Here is a 24,746-nt window from a genome sequence, read left to right as displayed (position 1 = left end):
TGAAATGGCCTGGTGCAGTAGCCTAGTAGCTAAAGTCCTTCCCTTGCATGCACCAGGATCACAAATGGGCGCCAGTTCTAATCCCACTAGCTCCTCTTCCCATCCAGTTCCGTGCTTGTGGCCTGGGGCTGGGAGATCCAGAAGAGGCTCTGGGTTCCTGGCTTCGAAATGGCGCAGCTCTGGCTGTTGCGGCTGCTTGGGAAGTGAATCATCCAACGGAGGATCTTTCTGTCTCTCCTCCTCTCTGTGTATCTGACTACGCAATAAAAAAAAATAAATCTTTAAAAAAAAAAGATAATTTGACAAAAAAAGATTTTGAATAAAAGAGGTCCTGCCCATCCAAAAATCTCCTTAAGCTCCTAATCTTATTGAGGAAAACACAGCTAAAGTAATAGGTGATGACCATTTAAAATAATGGAAATTACCAGATGCATTTTAAAACTTAGACATTTAGATTTTACTATCTTACACAGATATTTGGTACATGTATTAGAGCATAATTCATTTTGATTTGTCACTACATTACATTATACTTTGACTGATCATGAAGTGGCTTGGGTTGAATATTGTACTGGGGGATAAAATAATCTAAAAATTATCTTTCAAAGTGACCAAAAAAAACGCAATATGAAGTGGTTGAAAATTTTGTAACAACACTGTTTCCTGAACTTTACATTTGCACTCTGTGTACTTAAAAGAATATTCTTAATCTTAGAAATACGTACTGAATTTAAGGGACAAGAGGACAAAGTTTACAGACTGTTCTCACAGGGGCCAGGGAAGGAAAATAATGTACAAGTGCAAGAATGAAAATGAGAACATGCCAAAATACTAAACAGCAGTGAAGCTCACTAGAATGCAGCTGCATCCTAGCATTCTAAAGTCCTAAAAGGAATCATATGGAAAATCCATCTCTGTAACTCCACCTCTCGAATAAACAACTAAGTAAATATTTAAACAAAATTATTGAAATCTTCTTTAAAAAAATTTCCATAAAGACTGATACTGTTAAGACTGGCACGGTAGCAGGGCAGGGAGAAGTTTTAGTATATGTGCTGCCGAAGCGAGCACAAGCAGGAACAAGTTATAGGCTCCCAGCCTCACATCAGTTCAGCGCTGGCCACTGCAGTCATTTGGGGAGTTAGCCAGCAAATGGAAGGTACCTTTCTCTGTCTCTCCTTGCATGCACTGGGATCCCACATGATTGCCCATTTCCCACACCCCTGTCTCTGCTGCTCCACTTCCCATCCAGCTCCCTGCTAGTGGCCTGGGAAAGTGAAGGATAGCACAGGTTCTTGGGACCCTGTACCCATGCGGCAGATCTGGAAGAAACTCCTGGCTACTGGTTTTGGATCAGCTCAGCTCTAGCTGTTAGGGTCATTTAGGGAGTAAACCGGCAGATAAGAGATCTTTCTGTCACTCCTTCTCTATTTCTAATAGAAATACATAAATCTTTGGAAAAAAATTCAATCTGTGTGTGGCTGAATTCATGGATATCGCATCTACAGAGAAAGGTCCTAATAAATGCTAAATCATGCTGTACCTTGAAAATCTATGACAAGTGAAAAAGCTACACATAAATGATTCCATATTGTATAATTATATAAAATACCTGGAACAGAAAAACTTTTTTTTTAAGATTTACTTACTTACTCTGAAGGCAGAGCTACAGACAGAGGAGAAACACAGAGAAATCTTCTATCACTGGTTCAATCCCCACATTTCCATAACAGCTAAGGTTGGGCAAGACCAAAACCAGGAGCCAGGAACGCTCATCTGGGTCTTCCACCTGCATGTCTGGGCCATCTTGTCCTGCTTTCCAGGGACATTAGCAGAGACCTAATCAGCAGGGGGCTGGAAGGGAGCAGAGCAGCTGGGACTCAAACCAGTGCTCGTTTGGTGGCTAAAACCACTGTCCAAGGCTGGCCCCACAGGTAACCTCATCAAGACAAGACAGATTTGCAGTTTCTAGAGACTGAGGGAATGAAGTGGTTGGGCAGTGACTGTGTGATGGATATCAGGTTTTCTTCTATGGTGATAAAAATATTTTGGAATTAAATACAGATGATGGGTGCATACTGTGAACAAGTTATACACTTTAAAATGGTTATGTGAATTTTACCTTAAAAATCATCTCGAAGTCAAATGTCTGCTGATTAACAATGCAGCTGAGACATCTATTATGTAAAACTGTTCACAGTAGTTTTACTTATAACAGCAAAAAACCGAACAACCTAAAATATATCCATTAATCAACAGATAAAACACATTAAACGACATCTTAAAAACAGGTGAAATTTATTGTATACAAATTAAATTACTGTACTTTATTATTTTAGAAAAAATATTATCTGCTTAAATTAAAAAGAAATGCAACAATACTACAACAAAGCTCATATTGGCACAAACATACAACTAGCTCTCAGCAAACAGGTTTCCCTGTTCCACTACTGACATTTCTTAATGATTCCAATGCCATCCTCATACAGGAAAAGATCTTTTCTGCTTAGCTTCCAATACTTTTGTGATATTCCAATTCCAAAATTGAAAAAATAATGTGAATGGTCTAGCTTGCATTAGATAAGACGCTCTGCTTCAAACACCTGTATTACTTTGATACAAGTGGAGAAAGTCTTAACACAAAATGAAAAGGAAATGCAAACTTTGCTTTCCAATTTCCCAACCTTCTTCTTTATGATTTATTTTCATTTGAAATACAGATTTTTACAGAGAGAAAATGAGGCAGAGAGGAGGGCCTGAATCACCCACTGGATCACACTCCAAAGGCCTGCAAGAGCCAGAGCTGAGAAGCTGGGAGCCAGGTTTCCCATACGGATGCAGGGGTACAAGCACTTGGGCCATCCTCCATTGCTTTCCCAAACCTTAAGCAGAGAGCTGGATTGGGAGTAGAGCAATTGGGATACAAACTGGCACCAATGCTGGATGCCAGCACAGTACACAGAACACCACCACACAGTGCCCTGTCCCCCAACACTGTGAATTAAGCTACTTTATTTCACTTACACACATCATTTTTACAACTAAGAAAATAGGCATCAAGGAATGAAATATAATACTTTCAAACTGACTGCAACTGCTAGTGCATCAGATTCATTGTAATATGGGGACAGAATTATAAAATGGCAATGAGCAATGAGAAAATATCTATCTAGCACTTAGAATTCCATGAATATTAGCAAATATTGCTCTTAAGTTCCTCACACTGGAAATGTCTTCTGGCCTTGTGCTTTCAAGCATTTTTCTTTATTTGTCCAAATTCATAAAACCATTCATCACTAAAATCTTCACTGAAGTACAAAAGATTATATTCTATCATCTCATTAGAAAACAAAACTTTCTCTTTGAAATGCCACACTAAGTCCTCCCTGAATAGTTTCAAGGAGAAGGATGCCCATTGTTCTGCAGAGCTGCCAACAGGCTAAGCAGCCAGGGCTGTAACAGTGTAACAGTGTAACAGGACTAAGGAAGTCCTGAAGCCCACTGGGATCAAATCTAAGAGGAAAAGGCGAGCAGCAACTATGAAAGAAAACAGAGTGGCTAGGATTGTGCAGCCGTGGGTCTAGCCTCCCTCTGTCACACAAGCAGCCCTCAGGAGCCCAAGGCAGCGTCCTGGCCGCCCTACTTCTCAGCTAGCTCCTGCTGATGAGGCAGAAGTTGACCCAAGTACTTGGGTTCCTGTCACTTGGTCACTCTCCTGGTGGACCGGGACAGCATTCCTGGCTCCGGGCTTGAGCATGGCCCAGACCTGGCTTTGGTTTCCTTCCAGGGAGTAAACCAGCAAGGAAAAAGATTTGTTGTCTTTCTGTCATTCTGCCTGTAAATAACTAATCATTTTTAAAAATAATCTTATTAAAAAAGGAAGCACTAGAGATGTTTATGGGGCAACATTTGGAACTCTAAAGAAAAACAGGAAGAATTAAATTTTTTTAAAAAGGTACATGATTTTAATTTAAAGCTAATTTCAGACCTTAGTTTAAATATTTTCCTAGCTGTAAACATCTCAGTGACAGTATGAAGATGAATAAGATAACATGTCATGTGGTTTGTACAATGTCTAGTTCCTCAGTACAGTATGAGACATCCTCATCCTCTGCTATGAGCCACACACACTCCTAAGGCCTTCATTAACTGGATCCTGACAATGTTACAAGGTTGTATTATCCTCATATACAGCTGAAGAAACAATCTAGGAGAGGCTGACCTTGTTGCCCAGGACCACACAGTTCCACAGGGGTCAGGGTGAGATCAAATGAAGATAATCTCACTCCAGTCCCATAGTCTTAACCAAATACATTACAATGTTTCCTTGGAAAAACCAAATCAGAATTCCCTAACTCTTCGGTTAAATATACACTCTTCAACCTCAACCTCAAACCTGCTGATCCACTATCTCTTAGATTTGAAGCTCAGGAATCAACATTTAACATTCTTCAAGGTAATGTCTACACAATAAAGCTCAAAACTTGCCGACTCAGATAAATGAGGAGTTTAGGCAGGGAAAAGAAATAGATTACGAAGTAAAGATAAATTATTTGAAAATTACGGGCCTGGCGCCATGGTCTAGTGGCTAAAGTCCTCGCCTTGAACGCCCCGGGTTCCCACATGGTTGCCGGTTCTAACCCCAGCAGCTCCACTTCCCATCCAGCTCCCTCCTTGTGGCCTGGGAAAGTTGAGGACGGCCCAGTGTTTTGGGATCCTGCACCAACCTGGGAGACCAGGAGGAGGTTCCTGGCTCCTGGTTTCGGTTCGGCACAGCACTGGCTGTTGCACTCACTTGGGGAGTGAATCACGGGACGGAAGATCTTCCTCTCTACATATCTGACTTTGCAATAAAAAAAAAAAATCTAAAAAATATATTTATAAAAAAAAGAAAATTACTTAGTGGCAGCTTAAGTAAAATGAGAATATTTGCCTGAAATTCTTAGGAAAGCAGAACCAATTCACTTCTTCCACTACTATTGGAAAAGAGTTTATATTTCAAAGACCATAAGCACCGCCCATTTAAATCTCTCCTTCCTGGCTAACACTGCAAACAAAAACCTCGTTAGCAGCAATGGGGGAGAGGGAATGGCCCACACGGGATGAAGGAAGGCTTTCATTAGATATTACCCCCTAGTTAAATAAAGATACATCTGTCTGGCACTAACAGCCCTGTGTTAAAACCTTGCGAGGCACTTAAAACATACACATTTAAACTATTCCAAAAGGTGTGACTTTTATGATGGAGCTAGAGTCCAAGATCTGAACAGGCTCTTCAGCAAGAAACAGAAAGAAAGAAAAGCTCAAGAGAAACCGCCACCAAAAGAGTCAGAACATTCCTATACTTCTTCCAAAACAACTCCGTGATACCGCAGTCGGCCAATGAATGCAGGGGTGAAAAGGCAGGGCGGTGGAACTAAACCTTATCCCCATTGTTAGCAAACTAAGACCCTTGTGAGTCACCGCGGTTACTATAGCCAGTTCAAATGAGCCAGACTCTCGGATCTTTGCGGTACGCGAAAAATGTCAACCGTGAAAGAAAAATAGCCGGGTTTGAAAATACAAAGGATGCTCGGATTTCAGTTTAAATCCCCCCTGCAGGCATTTCAAAGGCTGTCTGTCGCGTCCCAGCCGTCCAGGGACACGAAGCCGGCCGAGGAGGACCTCCTAGCCGCTCAAGCACCTCGCCAGCCCAACCTTCCATCTTTAATCAAGGACGTTTTTCTTTTATTCTGTGGTTAGGCGTTCACAGAGGGATTTAAATCACGGCCCAAGCTTCGGTAGCCTAGCCGAACTGAGGCAAATCCTCAATTACGAACACGCCAAGAGGCAGCCTTCAACCAAGGTGCCTCCGGCGACGCCAGCACCCACAAACTCCTGCTGGGCTCGGGGGGCGCCGGCCGGGGCGACGCTCCTCAGCTCCCCACGCCGGCATCACCTCACACACCCGGAGAGGCCCCCACGCCGCTCCCCGGCCCCCCGACCCGCCGTCCCCTCCCCACGGCTGCCCCTTTAGCTTCCCTCGTCCCGTTCCACGCTTACTCACCGAGGCCCTCAGAGCAGAAGTTCCACAGCGGCCGGATCACTTCTGGGTCTCGCGCTGCGTCGCCGCACACCGACCCACAGCAACCCCATCCAACGGCCAGCAAGATTCAAATTCGCCCATTTCCGCCAGCCACCCGGAAGCAGGGCTCGGCCACGCCCCTGGGGGCGGGGCGGAGGCACGGCCGCTTTCGGTGGGGTGGGGGGTGACTTTCTCCGGTCCGCGCGGGGCCCTGGCTTGGCGTTCTTCTCGGCTGGTTTTTCTTGGCAGTTTATTGGCGGGTTCTCTGACACTTCGGGCTGCGGGGTTGTTGTCCTGCCTGGTGGCTTCTGAGAGGACCCTATTGCCTGTGAAATGGCATTGAAACGCCCTTCAAGGAGTGAGGCGGGGATGTCTAATCCTTCCCTCTCCTTCGCGTAAACAATAGCGGCAGCGGAAAAAACAAACCTTCCGTTAATTAACACAGGCTTTCCTGTTCTCATCCCACGGTGGCGCCCGCCCACCCTCAGGGTTTTAATCCCTGAGGAAAACAAAAAAGTCAAAGGCACCGCTGCTCATCCCGATTGCATACACAACTGGAAACTAAAGTATTGAGTGTCTGCCTCTGAAAACAGTGTCGGAAAGTGATACACCTTTCCCCCACTTTAATAAGGATCATTTTATTTATGATGTGAGATTCTTGGGACCACTGTCTTTCCTTTAGCAAGGAAAGTATGTCCTTGATCCGAAAGGTCTTATGCTAAAAGAAGGGATCGGTCTGGGAGCGCTTAGGAAAAGTCCGGAAGGACTGGACGTGTTGTTGGGAGGGAAGGAAAGCAAACAGCAGCCCCCAGGCACCTCGCAGCTGAAAGCTAGAAACTGGTGCTAGGCACAACGGAACTCCTCACTGACACCTTCTGTCAAAAAACAATTTGAAACATTTTCTAGATTTTAACGATTTTTGTCTTCACAAATATTTCTACACAGTTCGTGATGTTCTAACAGTGGAAAACAGGTGATCATCCGTGTCCACTTATAAGGAAATGGTTGAATAAACTACGATATTTTAAGATCTGATCTACTTTCACTGCATTACTGAAAGTAAACAAGGAGATCAGTAGGTTCTTTTTAAAGAACCATGTATCTTTTTAAAGTGGGTAGGCTTGTATATTGTGACACACAAAGTTCTGGATGGATACATATAAATTGTAACTTTTCTTACAATCGAGTAGTTTTTGTTACCAATGATTTTTTTTCACAAGCATGCTTCAAACATCCAAAAGCTGTCAGTCTATATGAATTGATAACGTAGGTTGAACCAGCCACTTACTACAATCATATGGTAAATGTTACAATGACTGGTCAACCTCCTTCCAATGATCTTGGTGTAAACAAAAATGTCTGATTTTGTTTTTACTAAATCAACTATATCAGATTCTTCTTTGGAACATTCCTGGATGCCTGCAGGTTTAGTCAAGAGTGCAGGTAAATGTAAAGTGTGAAAATTTAAAGTGGGCAAGATGCCAAAGGCTGGATTAAAACACACTCACAGAATAGCTTGCAAGGTGCTTGTAGTACGTTTTTAGATTTCTTCTTCTTTTTTAATATGCAGTTTTTACCTTTTACACTTTAAAATTGTGTATTTATGTGAAATGCAGTGACAGAGAGAGAAACGAACAGCCAGCAATGGGCCAGGCCAAGCCAGGAGCCAGGAATTTCATCCTGGTTTCCCACTGGGTAGCAGGAATGCAAGCAGTAACAGGAAGCGGGACTGGAAGCAGAAACCCCAGGGGCTCAGCTTTGAGATGCAGGCTTCCCCAGAGGTGGTTTATGCCACCGCATCACAATGCCTGACACTGGTTTAAGATTTCTGAGTGAAATACCTTAAGAGCAGCTTTCTGTTGTTGTTATTAATAAAGCACAGCCTGCAATGCTTTTTTTTTTTTTTTGCAACAAAGGATATTCTTCAGTGTGCAGTATTCTCACTGAAGAGAAAATATTCAGATCCAGTTTAATTACCTTCAATTATCATATAGAAATAACAAAGTTATATGGAAACATGGAAATAATTATATCATGGAAATAATCATGGAATTAATTTGGTAATTATAACAACTTTATAATAACATTATAACAAATAATTATAATATTGTATTGCTTAAAAAAGCACTGAAGGCTATACCTTATTAATTCTGAAGATAACAGCAACAGAAAACTGCTAGTAAAGAAATCTAGAAATGTACTAAGTCTACCAAAATCATTGGAAGGAAGTTGATCAGTCAGTCTAACACCATATGATTCCATTAAGTAGCCAGTTCAATATCAGGTTATCAGTTTAGACTGACAGCTTTTGAATGTTTGAAGCATGCTTATATTATGAAAAAAATCATTGCTAATAAAGTACATGTGGATACTGAAAGTTACATTTAAAAAAAACTCTGGTTACCTTTCCTGCCTCTGTAGCAAGCCAGAATTTCTTGAACCTCATTTCCTAAGCACACATGAGACAAATAAGTGGCCCTTCCTTAGAGTGCTCTGCCTGTTTCCCTGTTGCTTACACTCAGCTAGAACCCGGAATGACTACTTAGTGGGTGTGCGTATATGTGACTCTACCTTGAGGCCAAATGTCTAGACTTTGTCTGGGACCTCTCTTTAAAATCTCTGAGTGTTTTGACTGGTATCCAACATTACCTTTCATATCTGCTCCACCCTCTGGATATCATCCTTGAGATCTTGGGGTAAACCTTTATAACATGATCCGGTTTTCTGCTACTCAGAATGCTTGATGTCACCGATGAGAGGTGTCTTCTACAAGGGACTATGCAAAGAGTCTACTGAGAGGCACGGTGAGTTGGTTCGGAGAGGACAGCGAGACTATGCGATCGGTCAGTCTCGGTGTCCTCTTACTACATCGTGATAGTGCTTACCGCATAGGGGGCTGCTTTTAGAGATGGTGTTCAGAGAGCAACAACCCTTCTCTACCCCTTCCCTCTTTGCCTGCCACTTTTCCCTTCTTCAATCTGTCACAATCAGTCTCTCCAGAATACACACTAACCTGGGGTTCCATTCCCAAAATTTTACTTCATTAACTTTGGGCAAACATTTGTAAGTATAAAGTAGAGTTCATTCTTTCTTTCCCCAATTAACTTTCTTAAATATTTTCTACTCATTGTTACTGTTTTTACCTCATACTTGATTTATTCACTTCCCCCTTTTTGAAAAAGAACTAGTTATTTACTTTAAAGGCTCAGTTACAGAAGAGAACGATCTACCATTTACTGACACTCCCTGAACGGCCCAACAGCCAGGGTTGGACCAGGCCAGATCCAGGTAATTCATTTTCCTTGTGGTTGCAGGAGCCCAAGCACTCAAGGTATACTGCTCTCTCAGGCCATTAGTAAGGACCTGAACCAGAAGTGCAGTATCTGAGACTTGAACCAGTTCCCGTAGGGATGCTATTGTCACAGGCGAGGGCTTTGTCCTCTGTGCCAGAGTGATGGACCCCTTCCTACTGCTAAGATACTTTTATGTTCTTTTTTCTTGCACTGGGTTTACTTAGTTCCTTGGACCTCTTTATGACACTCAAAAACAATGGAATACTTAAAAATCTTTAATATTCCTGATTACGGCATCAATACCACAGCTTTCAAATTATGTTTCTTTAAGGAAAATTATCTTTATTATTGGTCACCTTTTATTTATAAAGTTTATTTAAATTATATTCAGACCACCATATAAGTATATAGTCATTATTAGCATATGACCTCACACTTAGGTATTTGTCAAGGTCCTGCTATACTGTCAGCAGCACTAATAAATTTAATGGGGTTTTACTCATGTGTTCGCTAAAATTTTCTTTCTTGATTGATCAGTACTTAATTTTTGAGCCTGAATCCAAACACATTTTCAGAAGGGTAACTGGTATGCTACCAAACAATTTTTTATTATTGTCCAGCTTTGGTTCTGTGTTTATATTTTGAGTCAAAACAGACCACCCCCTGGTAGCAAGAAGCTCCACTCAAAAAAGCCAATTTCAGGTCTCTTGTCTCAGGGTTGTTTGCATAACAGGTAGGTAGATCAACAGCAGTGACTTGGAATGACAGTACTGATGCTGAGTAACTGTGCAGCTTTCGCAAGACAGGCTGTACGTTTACTTGTAGCCAACACGAGACAAGTACTCTAACAGAGGTCAAAGGCATAGTATACTAAACAAACAGTTGTCTGTACTACTTTATTTCTTTTTAGTCACTGACTTTTGACCAGAAGTGTTGACATAGTGATTTCTATGTCTCTTTACAATGAAGAGTAAATTCCAAATACAGGTAATACCACCCAGAATAAATCAAGTAATGAACAACATGCTTGAACCAAACCTTAAACATTCTGGCAATTGCTGGCAATCAAAACTGTTTTCAGTTGATATTGTGTACTTTGATTTTTTTCACCTGTCCCAGAATACTGGAGGGAAAAATATCCTCAGTTGAGTCAAAAATGTAACTCAGCTATAATAAGCCCAGTTCTCACCTTCTTCTCTCAATGGAGGTAGAAGAAAATGTGAAAATCTTACAGCAGTTCAGGGCACAGAATTACCACTTGAGAAACAGCCACTTGGGGGCCCAGCAAGATAGCCTAGCAGTTAAAGTCCTCGCCTTGAATGTGCCAGGATCCCATATGGGTGCCAGTTCTAATCCCGGCTGCTCCATTTCCCATCCAGCTCCCTGCCTGTGGCCTGGGAAAGCAGTCGAGGACGGCCCAAAGCCTTGGGACCCTGCACCCGTGTGGGAGACCCGGAAGAAGCTCTTGGTTCCTGGCTTTGGATCAGCGCAGCACCAGCTGTTGCGGCCACTTGGGGAGTGAACCATCGGATGAAAGAAATTCCTCTCTGTCTCTCCTCCTCTCTGGATATCTGACTTTCTAATAAAAATAAATAAATCTTAAAAAAAGAAAGAAAGAAAGAAAAGAAATTAAAGAAACAGCCACCTGCTTAGAGATTAGCTTTGACCCTCAGCACTGTTCTTCAGGAGACTGAGAGGTAAAAGGGCAGTTGGCTGGACGTTAAAGGTAGAGAGGTTTAAGTAGCAGCTCTATTACCAGTTAAATGTGAAGCCCCCAGCCCTCAGCAGCTAGCTCCACTACTCACTGGTAAACCACAAGTAATCATTACTTCACAGGGTTCTTGGGAACGTTAAATGACAGAACATTTAAATTGACAGAATGGTGATCATGACAACACAATGTTGGGCATGACATACAGTTGCTCACTACCCCACCCCTCCTAACAGCAGGGGATCCTCTCACGGTCATGGGGGCTCTGGTGGACTAAATAAACCACATCTGTAGCTGAAAAATAGGGAGCGTTTAGGGGCAGCCATGTGTCACATATTCTGTGAGCCTTCCTCCTCCATCTTCTCTAGTGGTGTGTGTTTGCAAGTCCAGCACCTCCAAGGTGACTCAGCTCTTCAGTACAGGTCCAACAATAGATATTAATCTTCATTATTCAGACAATTATATGGACAATTCAGTTTCCTGCATATGGGAAAACTAATGGAGGTATAGGATCAGAAAAGACAAAGGTGGGCGCAGTGTGATGGCTCAGTGGCTAAATCCTTCCTTCAGACGCAACAGGATCACATATGGGTACCGGTAGGTGTCCCGGCTGTTCCACCGCCCAGCTAGCTCCCTGCTTGTGGCCTGGGAAAGCAGTAGAGGATGGCCGCAAAACTTGGGACCCTGCACATTTGTAGAAGAACCTCTTCAGATCAGCTGATCTTTCTCTCTGTGTCTCCTTCTCTCTGTAAATCTGCCTTTCCAATAAAAATAAAGGTGAAAATCCTGGCTCTTGGTTTCAGATTGGTTCAACCCTGGCCATTGAGACCACTTGGGCAGTGAACTAACAGACCGAAGATCTTTCTCTCCGAATCTTTTCTCTGTAAATCTGCCTTTCCAGGGCCCAGCACGATAGCCTAGTGGCTAAATCCTTGTCTTGCATCTGCCGAGGTCAAATATGGTGCCGATTTGTATCCCAGCTGCTCCACTTCCTACCCAGTGCCCTGCTTGTGGCTTGGGATGGCCAAAGCCTTGGTACCCTGCACCCTCATGGGAGACTTGGAAGAAATTCTCTGGGTCAGCCTATCTTTCTCTGTGTGTCTCCTTCTCTCTGAAAACATGCCTTTTCACTTAAAATAAATCTTTACAAAACAGCTTAAAAAATAAATCTGCCTTTCCAAGAAAAAAAATTTTTTAAAAAAGTTGAAGAGAAAGGGAACTCTTATTCAGTTCTTTCTACATGGCAAGCACTTTGCTAACATTATTTAAACATTTATTTAATTAATCTTGACAAATTAGGTGATGAAACCAATGCTTAATGTGATTAAATCTGCCCAAGGCTACAGCAGGAGGGATAGATATTTTACCCAAATCCAGCCATTTGGGAAATGAATCAGCAGACGGAAGAACTCTCTCTGTCTCTTCCTCCCTTTCTGTGTAATTCTGACTTCCAAAGTAAAATAAATATTTAGATAAGATTTCTCTGTAAATCTGATCTGCTTTTCCAATAAATCTTAAAAATAATAAAATAAAATATAGAAAAGGTATAATAATGTATTAATATTAACCAATAATAATATTATATCATTTAGTAATAATAATATAACATAATAAGATATAATATTATAATAATATATACTATTATTATTATTAGCAGGCTAATCCCATATGGGTACCTATAGTATTATTAGCAGACTATACCCATATGGATATAATAAAATTAATTATATTTACATTTACTATTTTGATTTAACTTTTAAAAAAATCTTTATTTTTCATGATATAGTTCCTTAGGCTCAGGGATTTCCTCTTCCACTCTCCCCTAGCCAGACCACCCCACTGGTTCCCCTTTATTGCAATAATGGTTTAGTGCCTCAACAATAATCACAAGTACATCATTCTTCTATTTAATTGTAGCCTGACATTGTAGGTATAGACAATGGTATAATCTTTTTATTTTTAAAGTTTTTAATTTTATTTACTTTTCCTGGAAAGTCAGAGTTACAGGAAGAAGGAGAGATAGAAAGATCTTCCATCTTCTGGTTCATTCCCCAAAAGGCTGCAATGGTCAGAGCTGAGCTGATCCAAAGCCAGGAGCCAGGAGCTTCTTCCAGGGATCTCACATGGGTGCAGGGTCCCAAGGCCTTGGGCTGTCTTCGACTGCTTTCCCAGGCCACAAGCAGAGAGCTGGATGGGAAGTGGGACAGCTGGGATTAGAACCAGTGCCCATATGGGATCCTGGTGGTACATCAAGGCGAGGATTTAATTACTAGGCAATCATGCTGGAACGAATAGCAGAATCTTTTAAATAATTTTTTAAGTATTTATTTTAATTTGAATGGCAGATTTTACAAAGGGAGGAGAGACAGAAAGAGAAGGTCTTCTACCCACTGGTTCTCTTCCCAAATGGCCACAAGAGCCTGAGCTGAGCTGAGCTGAAGCCAGGAGCCACGAACTTCTTCCAGGTCTCCCACACAATACAAGGACCCAAGCACTTGCGCCAGCCTCTGATGCTTTTCCGGACCACAGCAGAGGGCTGGATCAGAAGTGGAACAGCCAGGACACCCAACTGGAGCCACAGCGCAAGATTAGCTTAATGTGCCACCATACGGCTCCTTATTTGAACTTTTTATATATATAAAAATTATTAGTTTGGAAGAGAGTTATAGCGAAAGAGAGAACAATAAAAAGATAGAGCTTCTGCTGGTTCACTCTAAAAATGTAAAGCTGTAATGGCCAGTGTTTGGCAAGCCAAAACCAGGAGCCAAGAACTCCATCCAAATCTGCCTTGGGAGTGATAAACCCAAGTATTTGGGTTATCTGCTGCTAACGCTGGATCATTATCAGGAAGCAGGATTGCAGGTAGAGCAGCCAGGGCTGCAGCTGACCTCAGATGGGACAACACTGTTTCTGGTGGAGGCTTAATTCCTGCACCATAAAATCAATCCCTTAGTTTTAACTTTAACATGGTAAATAGCCATAGATGTTAGCCACATAAAAATTTGGGGAATCGTTAGTTGTTAAGACACAAAATTAAGAAGTGTGAGGGTACTAGGTTTTTGGTTTTAGGTGTAAGATTTGTTTATTGGAAAAACAGATTTACGAGAGCAGGGGAGACAGACAGGTCTTCAATTCACTGAAAAGCTCCTGAAGTAGATGCGTGGTAGATATTCTAATAGAGACGTAAAGCAGAGGACCTGCTGTGTACACGCCAGAGCTGTGCACAGGCCTGGGGTCCTGCAAGAACTGACCTCAATGTCTGACATTTTCTTGTCCCTTGGCATGTTACCTGATTCTTTTCTTCTCACAGTAGAGCTACCCTGTGCTTGGAACTGTCACAGGCTATTCTGATCTTGTGGACACGTCGCTAATCCGTACTCCACCTGCCTGCTCTCCCACCACTTCCACTACACTTTTGTAAAAGGATAAAAACCCTCACTTTCTCTGTCTCGGTGTGTCATCCTGTAAGTTGAAGGTCACCCTACTGCAATAGTAAAAAAAAAAAAAAAAAAAATTCAGTTCTGCATGACCTCATGTCCTTCGTTTATTAGTTTCAGACAACTCCCCCAATGGCTGCAAAGGCAGGTCTGAAGCCAGGAAAGGAGCATCTTCTGGGTCTCCCATAGGGGTGCAGGGTCCCAAGGTTTTGGGCCATCCTCTACTGCTTTCTCAGGCCATAAGGAAGGAGCTGGATAGGAAGCAGAGCAGCCAGCACACTAACTGGCAGCCATATGGGATGCCAGCATTTGTAGGTTTGTAGGATGGCCAATTGAGTCATTGTGCCAGCCCCATAAGCTTTTGATTTTTAATGGCCAATAAACACAAGAAAAAGAGAGAGGGGGAGAGAGAGAGAGAGAGAAAAGCAAACAAAACACCCAGCAAAAACCACCAGTGGGAAAAGCCTTTCCCAAGGGCTGGTACTGCACGCATTAGCTAAGCTGTTGCTATGATGACAGTATCCTGTATCAGACGACTTCTTAAATTCTTGCCTACCACACTTCCTGCTGGTGTGCCTGAAAAGACAATGACATACAGCTTAAGTACTTGGGTCCTGCCACTCACATGGGAGACCAAGATGGAGTTCCTGGTTCCTAACACCCACATCCTTGAGCAAGACCCGGCTGCTATGGTCTTTAGGGAGTGAACCAGTGGATGGAAGATACAATGCAGTTCCTAATCTATGGTGAACATGACAAGGTGAGGCTTTTGTAGCAAAGATGTCAAAGAGTTTTTGGGGATTAACAATTATCTGACACTATCTAGAAAACATACAGAGTTTGATTTCATTTAAATATAGTTTTCTTTCAGAAACTCCTAGATCAAAAATATGGCAGTCATTTGGAATATTTATCTTCCTGGTCAAGAGATCCCTGAAATTGGAAAATCAAGTTGAAGAAGACAATGGGAAAGTTATTTTAGGTTTGAGTCCTGGCTATTCTATTGCTGATCCAACTCCCTGCTACTATACCTGGGAAAGCATTGCAAGATGGCCCAGGTACTTAGGCCCCTGCCACTCATAAGGGAGACCTGCATATAGTTCCAGGCTCATGGCTTCAGCCTGGTGCAGCCCTGACTATTCAGTCAAATGGAAAATCTCTTTCCCTCTCTTTGACAAATATAAATATTTTAGTGAAGACTGTGGAATAACGAGTCACTTTTATGGTATTGGTGAACTGGGAACGTGCTAGTTGTTCCTGTCATGGTATTTCCTCCTTCTGGTCACTGTTAGCCTAAGCTGCAGGATAAACCATTCACAACTGGCAACATATCCGTCTACACCTTCCACTGTGTTGGAGATGTCAAGGTGATGAGTCAGATTTCCGGGTTTCATTGCTTTTCAATCTCCTTAAGAGTTAGGGTTTCATGATGCTTGGGTGCTGCTGTTGATGTTTTTTGTTTTGTTTCAGTAAGATCATTTATGGAAACATTTGAGGACACAGTGGTACACAGCAGCATTCACACACTGCAGACAACTCGTCAGAGCACTAGCTACACATGAATGCCGCGAGAAGGAGGATCTCAAGTTCACATTTTACCAGGCATCAAGAGTGCTAAAGCTTAAACCAACATCCCTAATATGAAGATATCACAGATTAATTTGCTTGCTTAGTCTGGTCAGTAAGATTAAAGACTCTGGAGACGTCTTCAGGCACGAAAGCACATCATGTACTTTGAGGGACTAATATTTTTCTGTGGTTCTGTTCTGAAACACTGTCACGCCAACTGTGTAAGCCTCGCAAATGAGAAGTTCAATGGGCCAGGTGGCACTGCCTAACACTTTTTCAGTTCTCTGAAGCGTAAAATGTCGAATCCTCCCAACTCCTGGGCATTCTTGCATAAAGAATGTATTGAATAGAATCGAGGAGAAAAGCAAGCAGTCCAGAATCGTCCTTCAGTAGATGGTAATTGGATCTACTTTTTCTATTTGTTGTTTTCTGAAAACTTTTTTTTTAAAGAAGGGATTTATTTCTTATTTGTTTGAAAGCAGAGTTACAGAGATGGAGACACAAGGAAGAGTTCCTCTATTTGTTGATACACTCCCCATATGCTTGTGATAGCCAGGGCTGGGCCAGGTGGAAGCCAAGAGCCAGAAAATCCTTCCAGTTCTTCCACATGTGTGCCAGGGCCCAAACACTTGGTCTGTCTTTTGTCACTTTCCTAGGTGCATTAGCAGGACGCTGGGTTGAAAGCGCAGCAGCTGAGAAGCAAACCTGCACTCATATGAGATGCTGGTGCCACAGCTGGTGACTCAAGTCACTATGTGACAACACTGGCCCCAAGATTTTATTTTCTAAGAGACAAAAACAAAAACTGATGCTCTAAAATAAACATAGGGTGATGCCTGGCAATGTTTCACCAAGGTGACAGATCTTCGTCCAGTTTGCAAATAGTAGTCTGCAGGCTTCTGTATTACACATTCTAACTAGTCATTAAATTAAGGGCTGCTCCACGATTTTTTTTTCACTAAACTTTCTCTCATTATACTGTCAAATAGTGTGGTAACATTTTGCCTTCGCTCATGATCTGGCATCTAGAAATGTCATTTTACAGTATCAGGATGCCTACACAGCTAAAGCAGAAGAGCAGGAACAGGTGTTGATACAGTTGTTAAATTTTGCCGGTTGGGATACTCACATCCCACATCATAGTTCCTTGGTTTAAATCTCAGCTCCGGGGGATGGGTGGGGGGATTCCCAGAGCCTATGAAACTGTCACATAATGCAAAATATTAATAAAAAAAATCTCAGCTCCACTTTCGATCTAGCTTCCTGTTAATGTGCACTCTGCACACCCTGAGAAGAATTGGGCGATGGCTCAAGCACTCAGGTCTCTGCCATCCATGCGGGCAACCTGTATTAAATTCTAAGCTCTGACTTTGACCTGGCCTTAGCTGTTACGTGCATTTTGGAGATAAAGTGAAGGATAGAAGATTCTCTGGATCTTTCTCCCTTTTCATTAATTATCCAACTATTTAATTTAAGGCAAGAGAGCAGCGATGGGGCAGTTATTATGTTACAGCAAGTTAATTGCTGCTTGGGATACCTGTATCTCATGTCAGAATGCTGGCTCAGGTCCTGGCTGTTCTACTTCCTATCCAGCTACCTGCAAATGCAACCTAGCAGGTCTGCCACAAGAGTAGAGGGGCCTGAGGTGTTAGCGTTTTTCCACAAACCCAAGCTGCTAGACAGAGTAAGTGAAGGAGGTAGTGTGGTAGGGGAGAAAGTGGGAACAGAGCAGAGTAGAGGGATTGGCAGATGCAGCTGTAAGTGGACTCCAGGGATGCATGCCTCAGGGGATTGGTGGAACTCACCTGAAGGTCGCTAAGCTTAATTAGGCCAGGGGGCCCTAAGGGGGTTGAGGTCTAGGAGTTTTCCGGTAGTGCGGTAGTGCTGGGTAACCAGGTGTTCAAGGGGAATGAGACCTAGGGGATTTAAGATAGCACTGGGTGAGCAGGCGTTCCAGGCATTCCTGGTGGCACTGAGTCCAGGATGGCGAGTTCATTCCTCAGAGTCCCTGCTTACACAAGGACTTGAGCCATCCTCCACTGCCTTCCCAGACACACCAGAGGGGAGCCAGATCCTGTGTTCTGCCGCATGGCTGGGAGATCTAGGTGGAGTTCAGGGCTTCTGGTTTTAGCCTGTCCCAGTCTGGCTATTGCAAGTATATGGAAAGTGAACCAGTAGATGAAAAATATTTCTCTCTCTCAATGTATCTTTAAAATAGATGAAAAGAGAGGCCAGTACAGTGGCTTAGTAGGTTAAGCCCCTGCCTCAGTGCCATTATTCCATATTGGTGCCAGTTCGAAACCTGGCTGTTCTGCTTCCAATCCAGCTTCTGGGAGATCTAGAAGAAGCTTCTGGCTCTTGGCTTTGGATTGGCAGAATTCCAGTTATTGTGTTTTTTTGTGGAACGGCTCAGCAGATGAAAGATCTCTTGTCTGTCTCTCTTTAAAGCATATAAAAGAAGGAACATTCTGTTTATTTTAAAAATATTTATTTATTTAAAAGGCAGCGTGATAGAGAGAGAGGGAGGAGAGATGCTTCATTCATTGATTCACTCTACAAATGGCCATGATAGCCAGGTCTGGTCCAGGCTGAAGCCAGGAGCCAAGAACAGAAACTGGTTTTCCACATGCATGGTAAGGATCCAATTAGATCTGTTTCCCACTGCTTTGGGTCATTTCCTGCCGCCTTCCTAGGAACATTAGCAGGAAGCTGGTTCAGAAGTGGAGCACCTGGCGCTCCCATCTGGGATGCTGGCTTGGCATTCAGTGGCCTATCCAGTTTGCCATAACACCAGCCCCTATAAATATGCTTTTTGAAAAAGCAGCAGTACATGTTTATTGCAAGCTCTGTGGTGATGAGACAGTTTGTAAATGCACACACTATGTGCTCGCTAGAGTGCTTTGAAGTCCTATTTCTGTAAATATTGTGGGAAATGAGGGTAGGAAGACCTAGATCAGCCACTTGGGGAGTGAATCAACGGATGGAAGATCTTCCTCTCTGTCTCTCCTCCTCTCTGGATACCTCACTTTCCAATATAAATAAATAAATAACTTAAAAAAAAAACACACCTCAAACAATGTAAGAGATTCAGACAAACTATAAGTATAACAGCAGAAGTTTGTTTTTGGAAAGAGAGTTCATTCCTTAAGCCTCAAGGAGCAGGTTAGAAGATGAGAGGCCTGGGGCCCCTGAGGCACTAGGAGTTCCACCTTTTATAGGGTGGCTGGGTATTGGATGAAGACTGGTGGTGTGCTTCTGGTGTGTATCTGACCTGCAGGCCATCTGGCCATTTTCCCATTTATATCTACAGCCCCTATGTGGGGGTTTTCCAAACATGTGATTTTTAGACTTGCCTTTCCCCCGACCCCTCAACTTCAAGTAGCCATTCTATGCTTCCTGTGGAAGGCCGAAGATAAGGGAGGCAGATGAAAAGAATGAGTTTCAGAATTTGTTTTTTTAGCTTCCGCAAAGCTCTCCTCCATCTCCCGTTTCAAGACCAGTGATGAAGGAAGCAGAAGAGAGAGAAGGGGAAACCTGTCAGAGCTTGTAATTTGCATTTGCATGTTTTTCAGCTTCATTGGTGAACACTTAGCTATCTTCTGCCACAACATTTGGTTACAAGAGCTAGCTCCTCTGAAAAAGGCCTGAGTATTGCTTCAGCAAACATAAACCTCTAGGGTCCAGCACAGTAGCCTTGTGGCTAAAGCTCCTGGCTCCTGGCTTTGGACTGGCGTAGCATCAGCTGTTGTGGACACTTGGACAGTGAACCATCAGACAGATCTTCCTCCCTGTCTTTCCTCCTCTCTGTATATCCACCTTTCCAATAAAAATAAATAAATCTTAAAAAACAAATAGAGGGGCCCGGCGGCGTGGCCTAGCGGCTAAAGTCCTCGCCTTGAAAGCCCCGGGATCCCATATGGGCGCCAGTTCTAATCGCGGCAGCTCCACTTCCCATCCAGCTCCCTGCTTGTGGCCTGGGAAAGCAGTGGAGGACGGCCCAATGCTTTGGGAAACTGCACCCGCCTGGGAGACCTGGAAGAGGTTCCTGGTTCCCAGCATCGGATCGGCTCGCATCGGCCTGTTGCAGCTCACTTGGGGAGTGAATCATCGGACGGAAGATCTTCCTCTCTGTCTCTCCTCCTCTGTATATCTGACTTTGTAATAAAAATAAATCTTAAAAAAAAAAAATAGAGTGATCAAATGGATTGAGAAAATAACCTATATATTTGTTTACAAGAAATTCTCTCTGAAGACATAGGTAACCTTAAGTAAAGAGAAGGATAAGAATGTTCCAAGAAGAGTCCAAAAGACAGCAGAATATAGCTGCTGTTAGAGAAGACAGAGTGTAAGTGAAAAGTTGTTAAAAAAAAAAAAGAAAGAAAGAAAAGGACAGACATTTGGCTTAGTGGTGAAACTACTAATCAGGACACCTGAATCCCCGTTTGGAGTAAGTGGGTTCAACGTCTACTGCTGACTCCCAGATCTAGCTTCCTGCTAGTCCAGACCATGGGAGGCAATGGCTACAGTTCAAGCAATAGCGTCCCTAGTGACCATAGGGGAGATTGCACTGTTTTTTCAGCTGCTGGCTGAGCCACTCCATCAACGTTGGGCTCTTGGGGAGTGCACGTAAGAATAGGAGCTTTCTAGCTTTCTCCCTCTTTCTGTCTCACTCTCTGTGTCTCTCAGATTTTTAAAGGTAGTGAAAAGAGACAAGGAAAGTTATCAGGTAAAGTCTAGTGAAATAAGTAATTTTCAAAAAGATAAAATTGACAAGTCCTTACTGAACAGAAAGATGAAATAAATGAAAAAATATGGAGTTGAATAAGGGACATTACAACTGAATCCAGACAAACACAAAGCATTATTAGAGACTATTATAAGCAAGAAAATAAGACAAATTTGATAACCTAGAAAAAATGGACAAATTCCCGAACATATAAAGTTTGCCAAGATTGAATCTCAGATAAAAAAAATCATGAATAGGCCCACAATGAGAAATGAGATTGAGAAGGTAATAAAAAGCCTTTAATCAAAGAAAAGCAAGGGTAAGATGGTTTTGCTGTTGAATTCTACAAATATTTAAAAGAATTATTATCAATTCTTCTGTTATAGTTAAAAAAAATTACAGATGAGTGAATGTCTCCAAACTCATTCAGCGAGGCTAGCAATATCCTGACATCAAACCAGACAAAGACACACATGGAAGAGAGAAACTGCAAGCCCAAATCCTTGATGAACATAGATGCAAAAATTCTCAGTGAAATACTAGCAACTTGGATCTACCAACACATCAAAAAGAATATTCACCAGGATAAAATGGAATCCATTCCAGGGATGCAATAGCTCAACATACAAAAATCTAGAAACATAATATGTCACACCAAGGGAATGAAGGACACATGTCCTACAATCATCACAAAGAGTATGAAAAAAGTGTTTCATAAAGTCCATCATTCCTCACAACAACTAGGCTGGGTCAGGTAGAAGCCGGAGCCAGGAGCTCCATCTGAAGCCCAAGTACTTCAACTATCACCCTCTACATCCCGGTGTGTCCATTATTGGGAAGCTGGATAGATCTGGGATTCAAACTCATCTGCTCCAATATAGAATTCTGGTGTCCCAAGCTGTGATTAAACTGCTATATCCTACTCCAATGTTACTGAAAAAAAAAATTGTTTACAATTCTTTTTTTTTGATTTGTTTCCTAAAAAAAAAAGTGCATGAGGTCAGAAAGATAAAGTTTTGTTAATAATGACTGCAGAATAATGAATTAACTTATGTAGATTCATCAGTGATAGGATTTCCATTTTTAAAACAAAAAGATATTTATTATTTATTGTACTTTAAATTTTATTTTGAACATTGTTTAAATAGCTGAGTGGGATATATGGCCATGTAGATCTCCAATTAGAGTGGGGAGGGTTGAGGTATGGAGAAAGGCAGGTGAAATAAATGTTCAAATGTTTTTTTCTCCTGTGTCTTTTGGGAGGGAAGGGGGACAATCTTTGCTGTCAAACTACATCAGCACTCTGGGATGGGGTGAGAGGCATTTAATGACACCTTAGAAATCCCAACATAGGGCCCGGTGGCATGGCCTAGCAGCTAAAGTCCTCTCCTTGAACGCCCCGGGATCCCATATGGGTGCCAGTTCTAATCCCGGCAGCTCCACTTCCCATCCAGCTCCCTGCTTGTGGTCTGGGAAAGCATTTGAGGACGGCCCAAAGCCTTGGGACCCTGCACCCTCATGGGAGACCTGGAAGAGGCTCCTGGCTTCGGATCGGCGCGCACCGGCACGTTGCGCTCACTTGGGGAGTGAATCATCGGATGGAAGATCTTCCTCTCTGTCTCTCCTCCTCTGTGTATATCTGACTTTACAATAAATATGAATAAATCTTAAAAAAAAAAAAAGAAAGAAATCCCGACATGGATAGGACTGTCCTGAGGGCGTTATTTGAGTGATTTTGATAGTTCTGAGACCTGGTCAGTTTCATTGCACCAGGGCTGAGAAAATCTTTTCAAGCTCTGTTGACTGATCAAGTCCACTTTAGTGTATCCACAGGCCCAGGAACATGTTGCAAGTCCTATTCTACTTCCCATCCTCTAATGAGATACTTGACATTCTCAGTGGATAGATGAACTGTTATGTTCCCAGTGAGCATCCTGCATGCTGACCACTGCCCGGGCATCAGCATCTGAGGAGGCCCAGTCCCCATACATGCACTCCAAGGTTAGATTTTCTCTGTGGTATGGATTTGAGTCCAGCGGCCTCAAGAAACTGCACCTGGAGTGACCTCAGACTTGACTCTGTGTGCTAGCTAGTGCAGGGTCAGGTTTGTTCGTTCCATTGCCTGCAACAATCACCATGGATACTGGTGGATGCAGCTGCCTGGTCAGTTCTGCCCCAGTCCCATCGCTCATGTGAACTGAGGAATATTATGGCCTGGCCCCATGCCCACACGCATTCTGGTTCTGGCAATTGCCAGTGAGACAAGCTCAGTCCAGTCTACCCACAGCCACTTTTTTCACAATCACCAGTGAGAGCTGCAGCCCAGCAGGTCCTAGCAGTCCTGTTCCCAGCCCTGGAACTTGCACATGCTGGCAGGTACTTCAGCCCAACCAGGCATGGCCCATCCACAGTCATAGCTTTTGCTGGCAGGTGTTGCTGGGAACTGCCCACACCCTGTTCTGGCTCTTGTGCATGCCAGGACAGGAGTGTGGCTTTGCCACATGGCCTGTGTGCCTTGAGTCCTGGCCTTTGTCCATGCCAGGGGGTGCTTCAGCCTGGCCCTGCCTGGTTTCTCAGGCCTAGTATCTGTGTCAGGTGGATTTGTATCAGTTGAGTTTTATGGTCCAGCCTGGCTCAGCCCATCAGCACCTCCAGTCCTTCACACCAACCGGCGGGTGCTGCAGTCCCAGAGCACATGTTGTGCCCAGATTTTGAGATCCCCAGAAATCACCAGGAGTCTGAAATTGATCCAAGTGCACAAGGATGGTTTATTCAATCTCAGCACATCCGAGCCTGGCTTCTTGGTTGAGAGCAGGCAGCTGGCTGACCAATCAGCCAGCCGGATGGCTGGGACCAACACCTCTTACTGGAGTGTGACCCCGAACAGACCATTTATAGGTTGTTTTTTAATAGGGGCAGTCCACAATAGCTTGACAAGGGCAATTCACAATAGCCTGCAAGGTGAGGGGAAATACCACACATTCCCTACCTATCTCTGCTGGACAGCCAATGCCGCCAGCAACTAAGGGAAGCACCCACTTAATTACTTGGAGCCACCTGTGTGATAACCAGACTTAGGTGGGCCTTGATTCATAAGAATTGGGGCCCATCAGTGCTAAAGGTCACATAGGCTGTTTGGCCTGCAAGCTCACACAGTTTCTTAGTAGCAGTGAGCCATGAACAAGTGGTTGGGATTTTGACACTGGGGTTCTTCATACCACAGTCTCCCACAGAATCTGTCCCCACATCTGGTTCTCTGTATTCTAGGGTGGGGCGAGCGGTGCTACGGCTTAGTCTACCTTGCACTACCCCCACAACCCTGCCTCCCACCCCACTCTGACACTCGTGGGCATGTACTGTGGCTTACTCCAGCCAGGCATGTCTCCAGTCCCAACTTTTGAGTGTGCCAGTATGTGGTGGGCTAAATGAGTCCAGGTCTCCCATGTCAGCAGGTGCCTTGGCCTGACCCAGACACACCCTCCAGTTCTCCCTCTCTAAACCACTCCATCTTAGCTCCCTTGCCTACCTGTGAGTACAATGACGCAGGCTGTGGAAGACTCTAGAAGTCATTTCTCCCCTGCCAAACATGCCCACTGTTGTTCTCACTCCAATGTGTCCCTGGAGCCCTTCCCCAGGCGATCTGTGCCGCGCTCCCCGTGGCCCAGGGTGTGGGTCTCAGCTTAGTATTCCCCACCTTCTCCACATAACTTTTAAGAAAAAGAAAAAGAAAAAAAAAAAAGAGGCAACTATGCTGACACACTGGTTTAGTTAACACAAGTTTAGCATTTACCAGGCCCAGAATGCCGCCCAGCCTTTTGTCCCAGCAGTATTAACATTTGCCTAGGTACAAGGCAACCTACGCCATTGCCTGCAGCTGGAGAATACATTTATACATTTATACATTAATGCATCAGATAGTGATAACTGCAATGCAAGAATGAAGACA

At 43.3% G+C, this 24,746-nt stretch overlaps 2 protein-coding genes across 4 annotated transcripts in view; both read right to left on the bottom strand.

Annotated features, from left to right (window-relative positions):
- SCFD1 (sec1 family domain containing 1) overlaps positions 1–24,746 on the bottom strand; it is a 293,569-nt gene that overhangs the window by 153,729 nt on the left and 115,094 nt on the right. The gene's annotated exons all lie outside the window — the stretch shown is intronic.
- G2E3 (G2/M-phase specific E3 ubiquitin protein ligase) overlaps positions 1–24,746 on the bottom strand; it is a 143,313-nt gene that overhangs the window by 50,554 nt on the left and 68,013 nt on the right. Inside the window, exon 1 of one of the 3 annotated variants that reach the window (XM_004584932.3) lies at positions 6,047–6,202. The exons of 1 other annotated variant lie outside the window; for it this stretch is intronic. The gene's annotated coding sequence lies outside the window, so the exon portion shown is untranslated. Of the gene's footprint in view, positions 1–6,046; positions 6,203–24,746 lie in introns of those variants that run through there. One more of the 3 variants, XM_012926852.2, reaches the window with a different exon arrangement.

The sequence above is a fragment of the Ochotona princeps genome, chromosome 6, assembly GCF_030435755.1.
Source record: "Ochotona princeps isolate mOchPri1 chromosome 6, mOchPri1.hap1, whole genome shotgun sequence".
Taxonomy (NCBI): Eukaryota; Metazoa; Chordata; class Mammalia; order Lagomorpha; family Ochotonidae; genus Ochotona; species Ochotona princeps.
The sequence above is the reverse complement of the archived record's forward strand: the minus strand, read 5'-3'. Positions and strand labels throughout refer to the sequence as shown.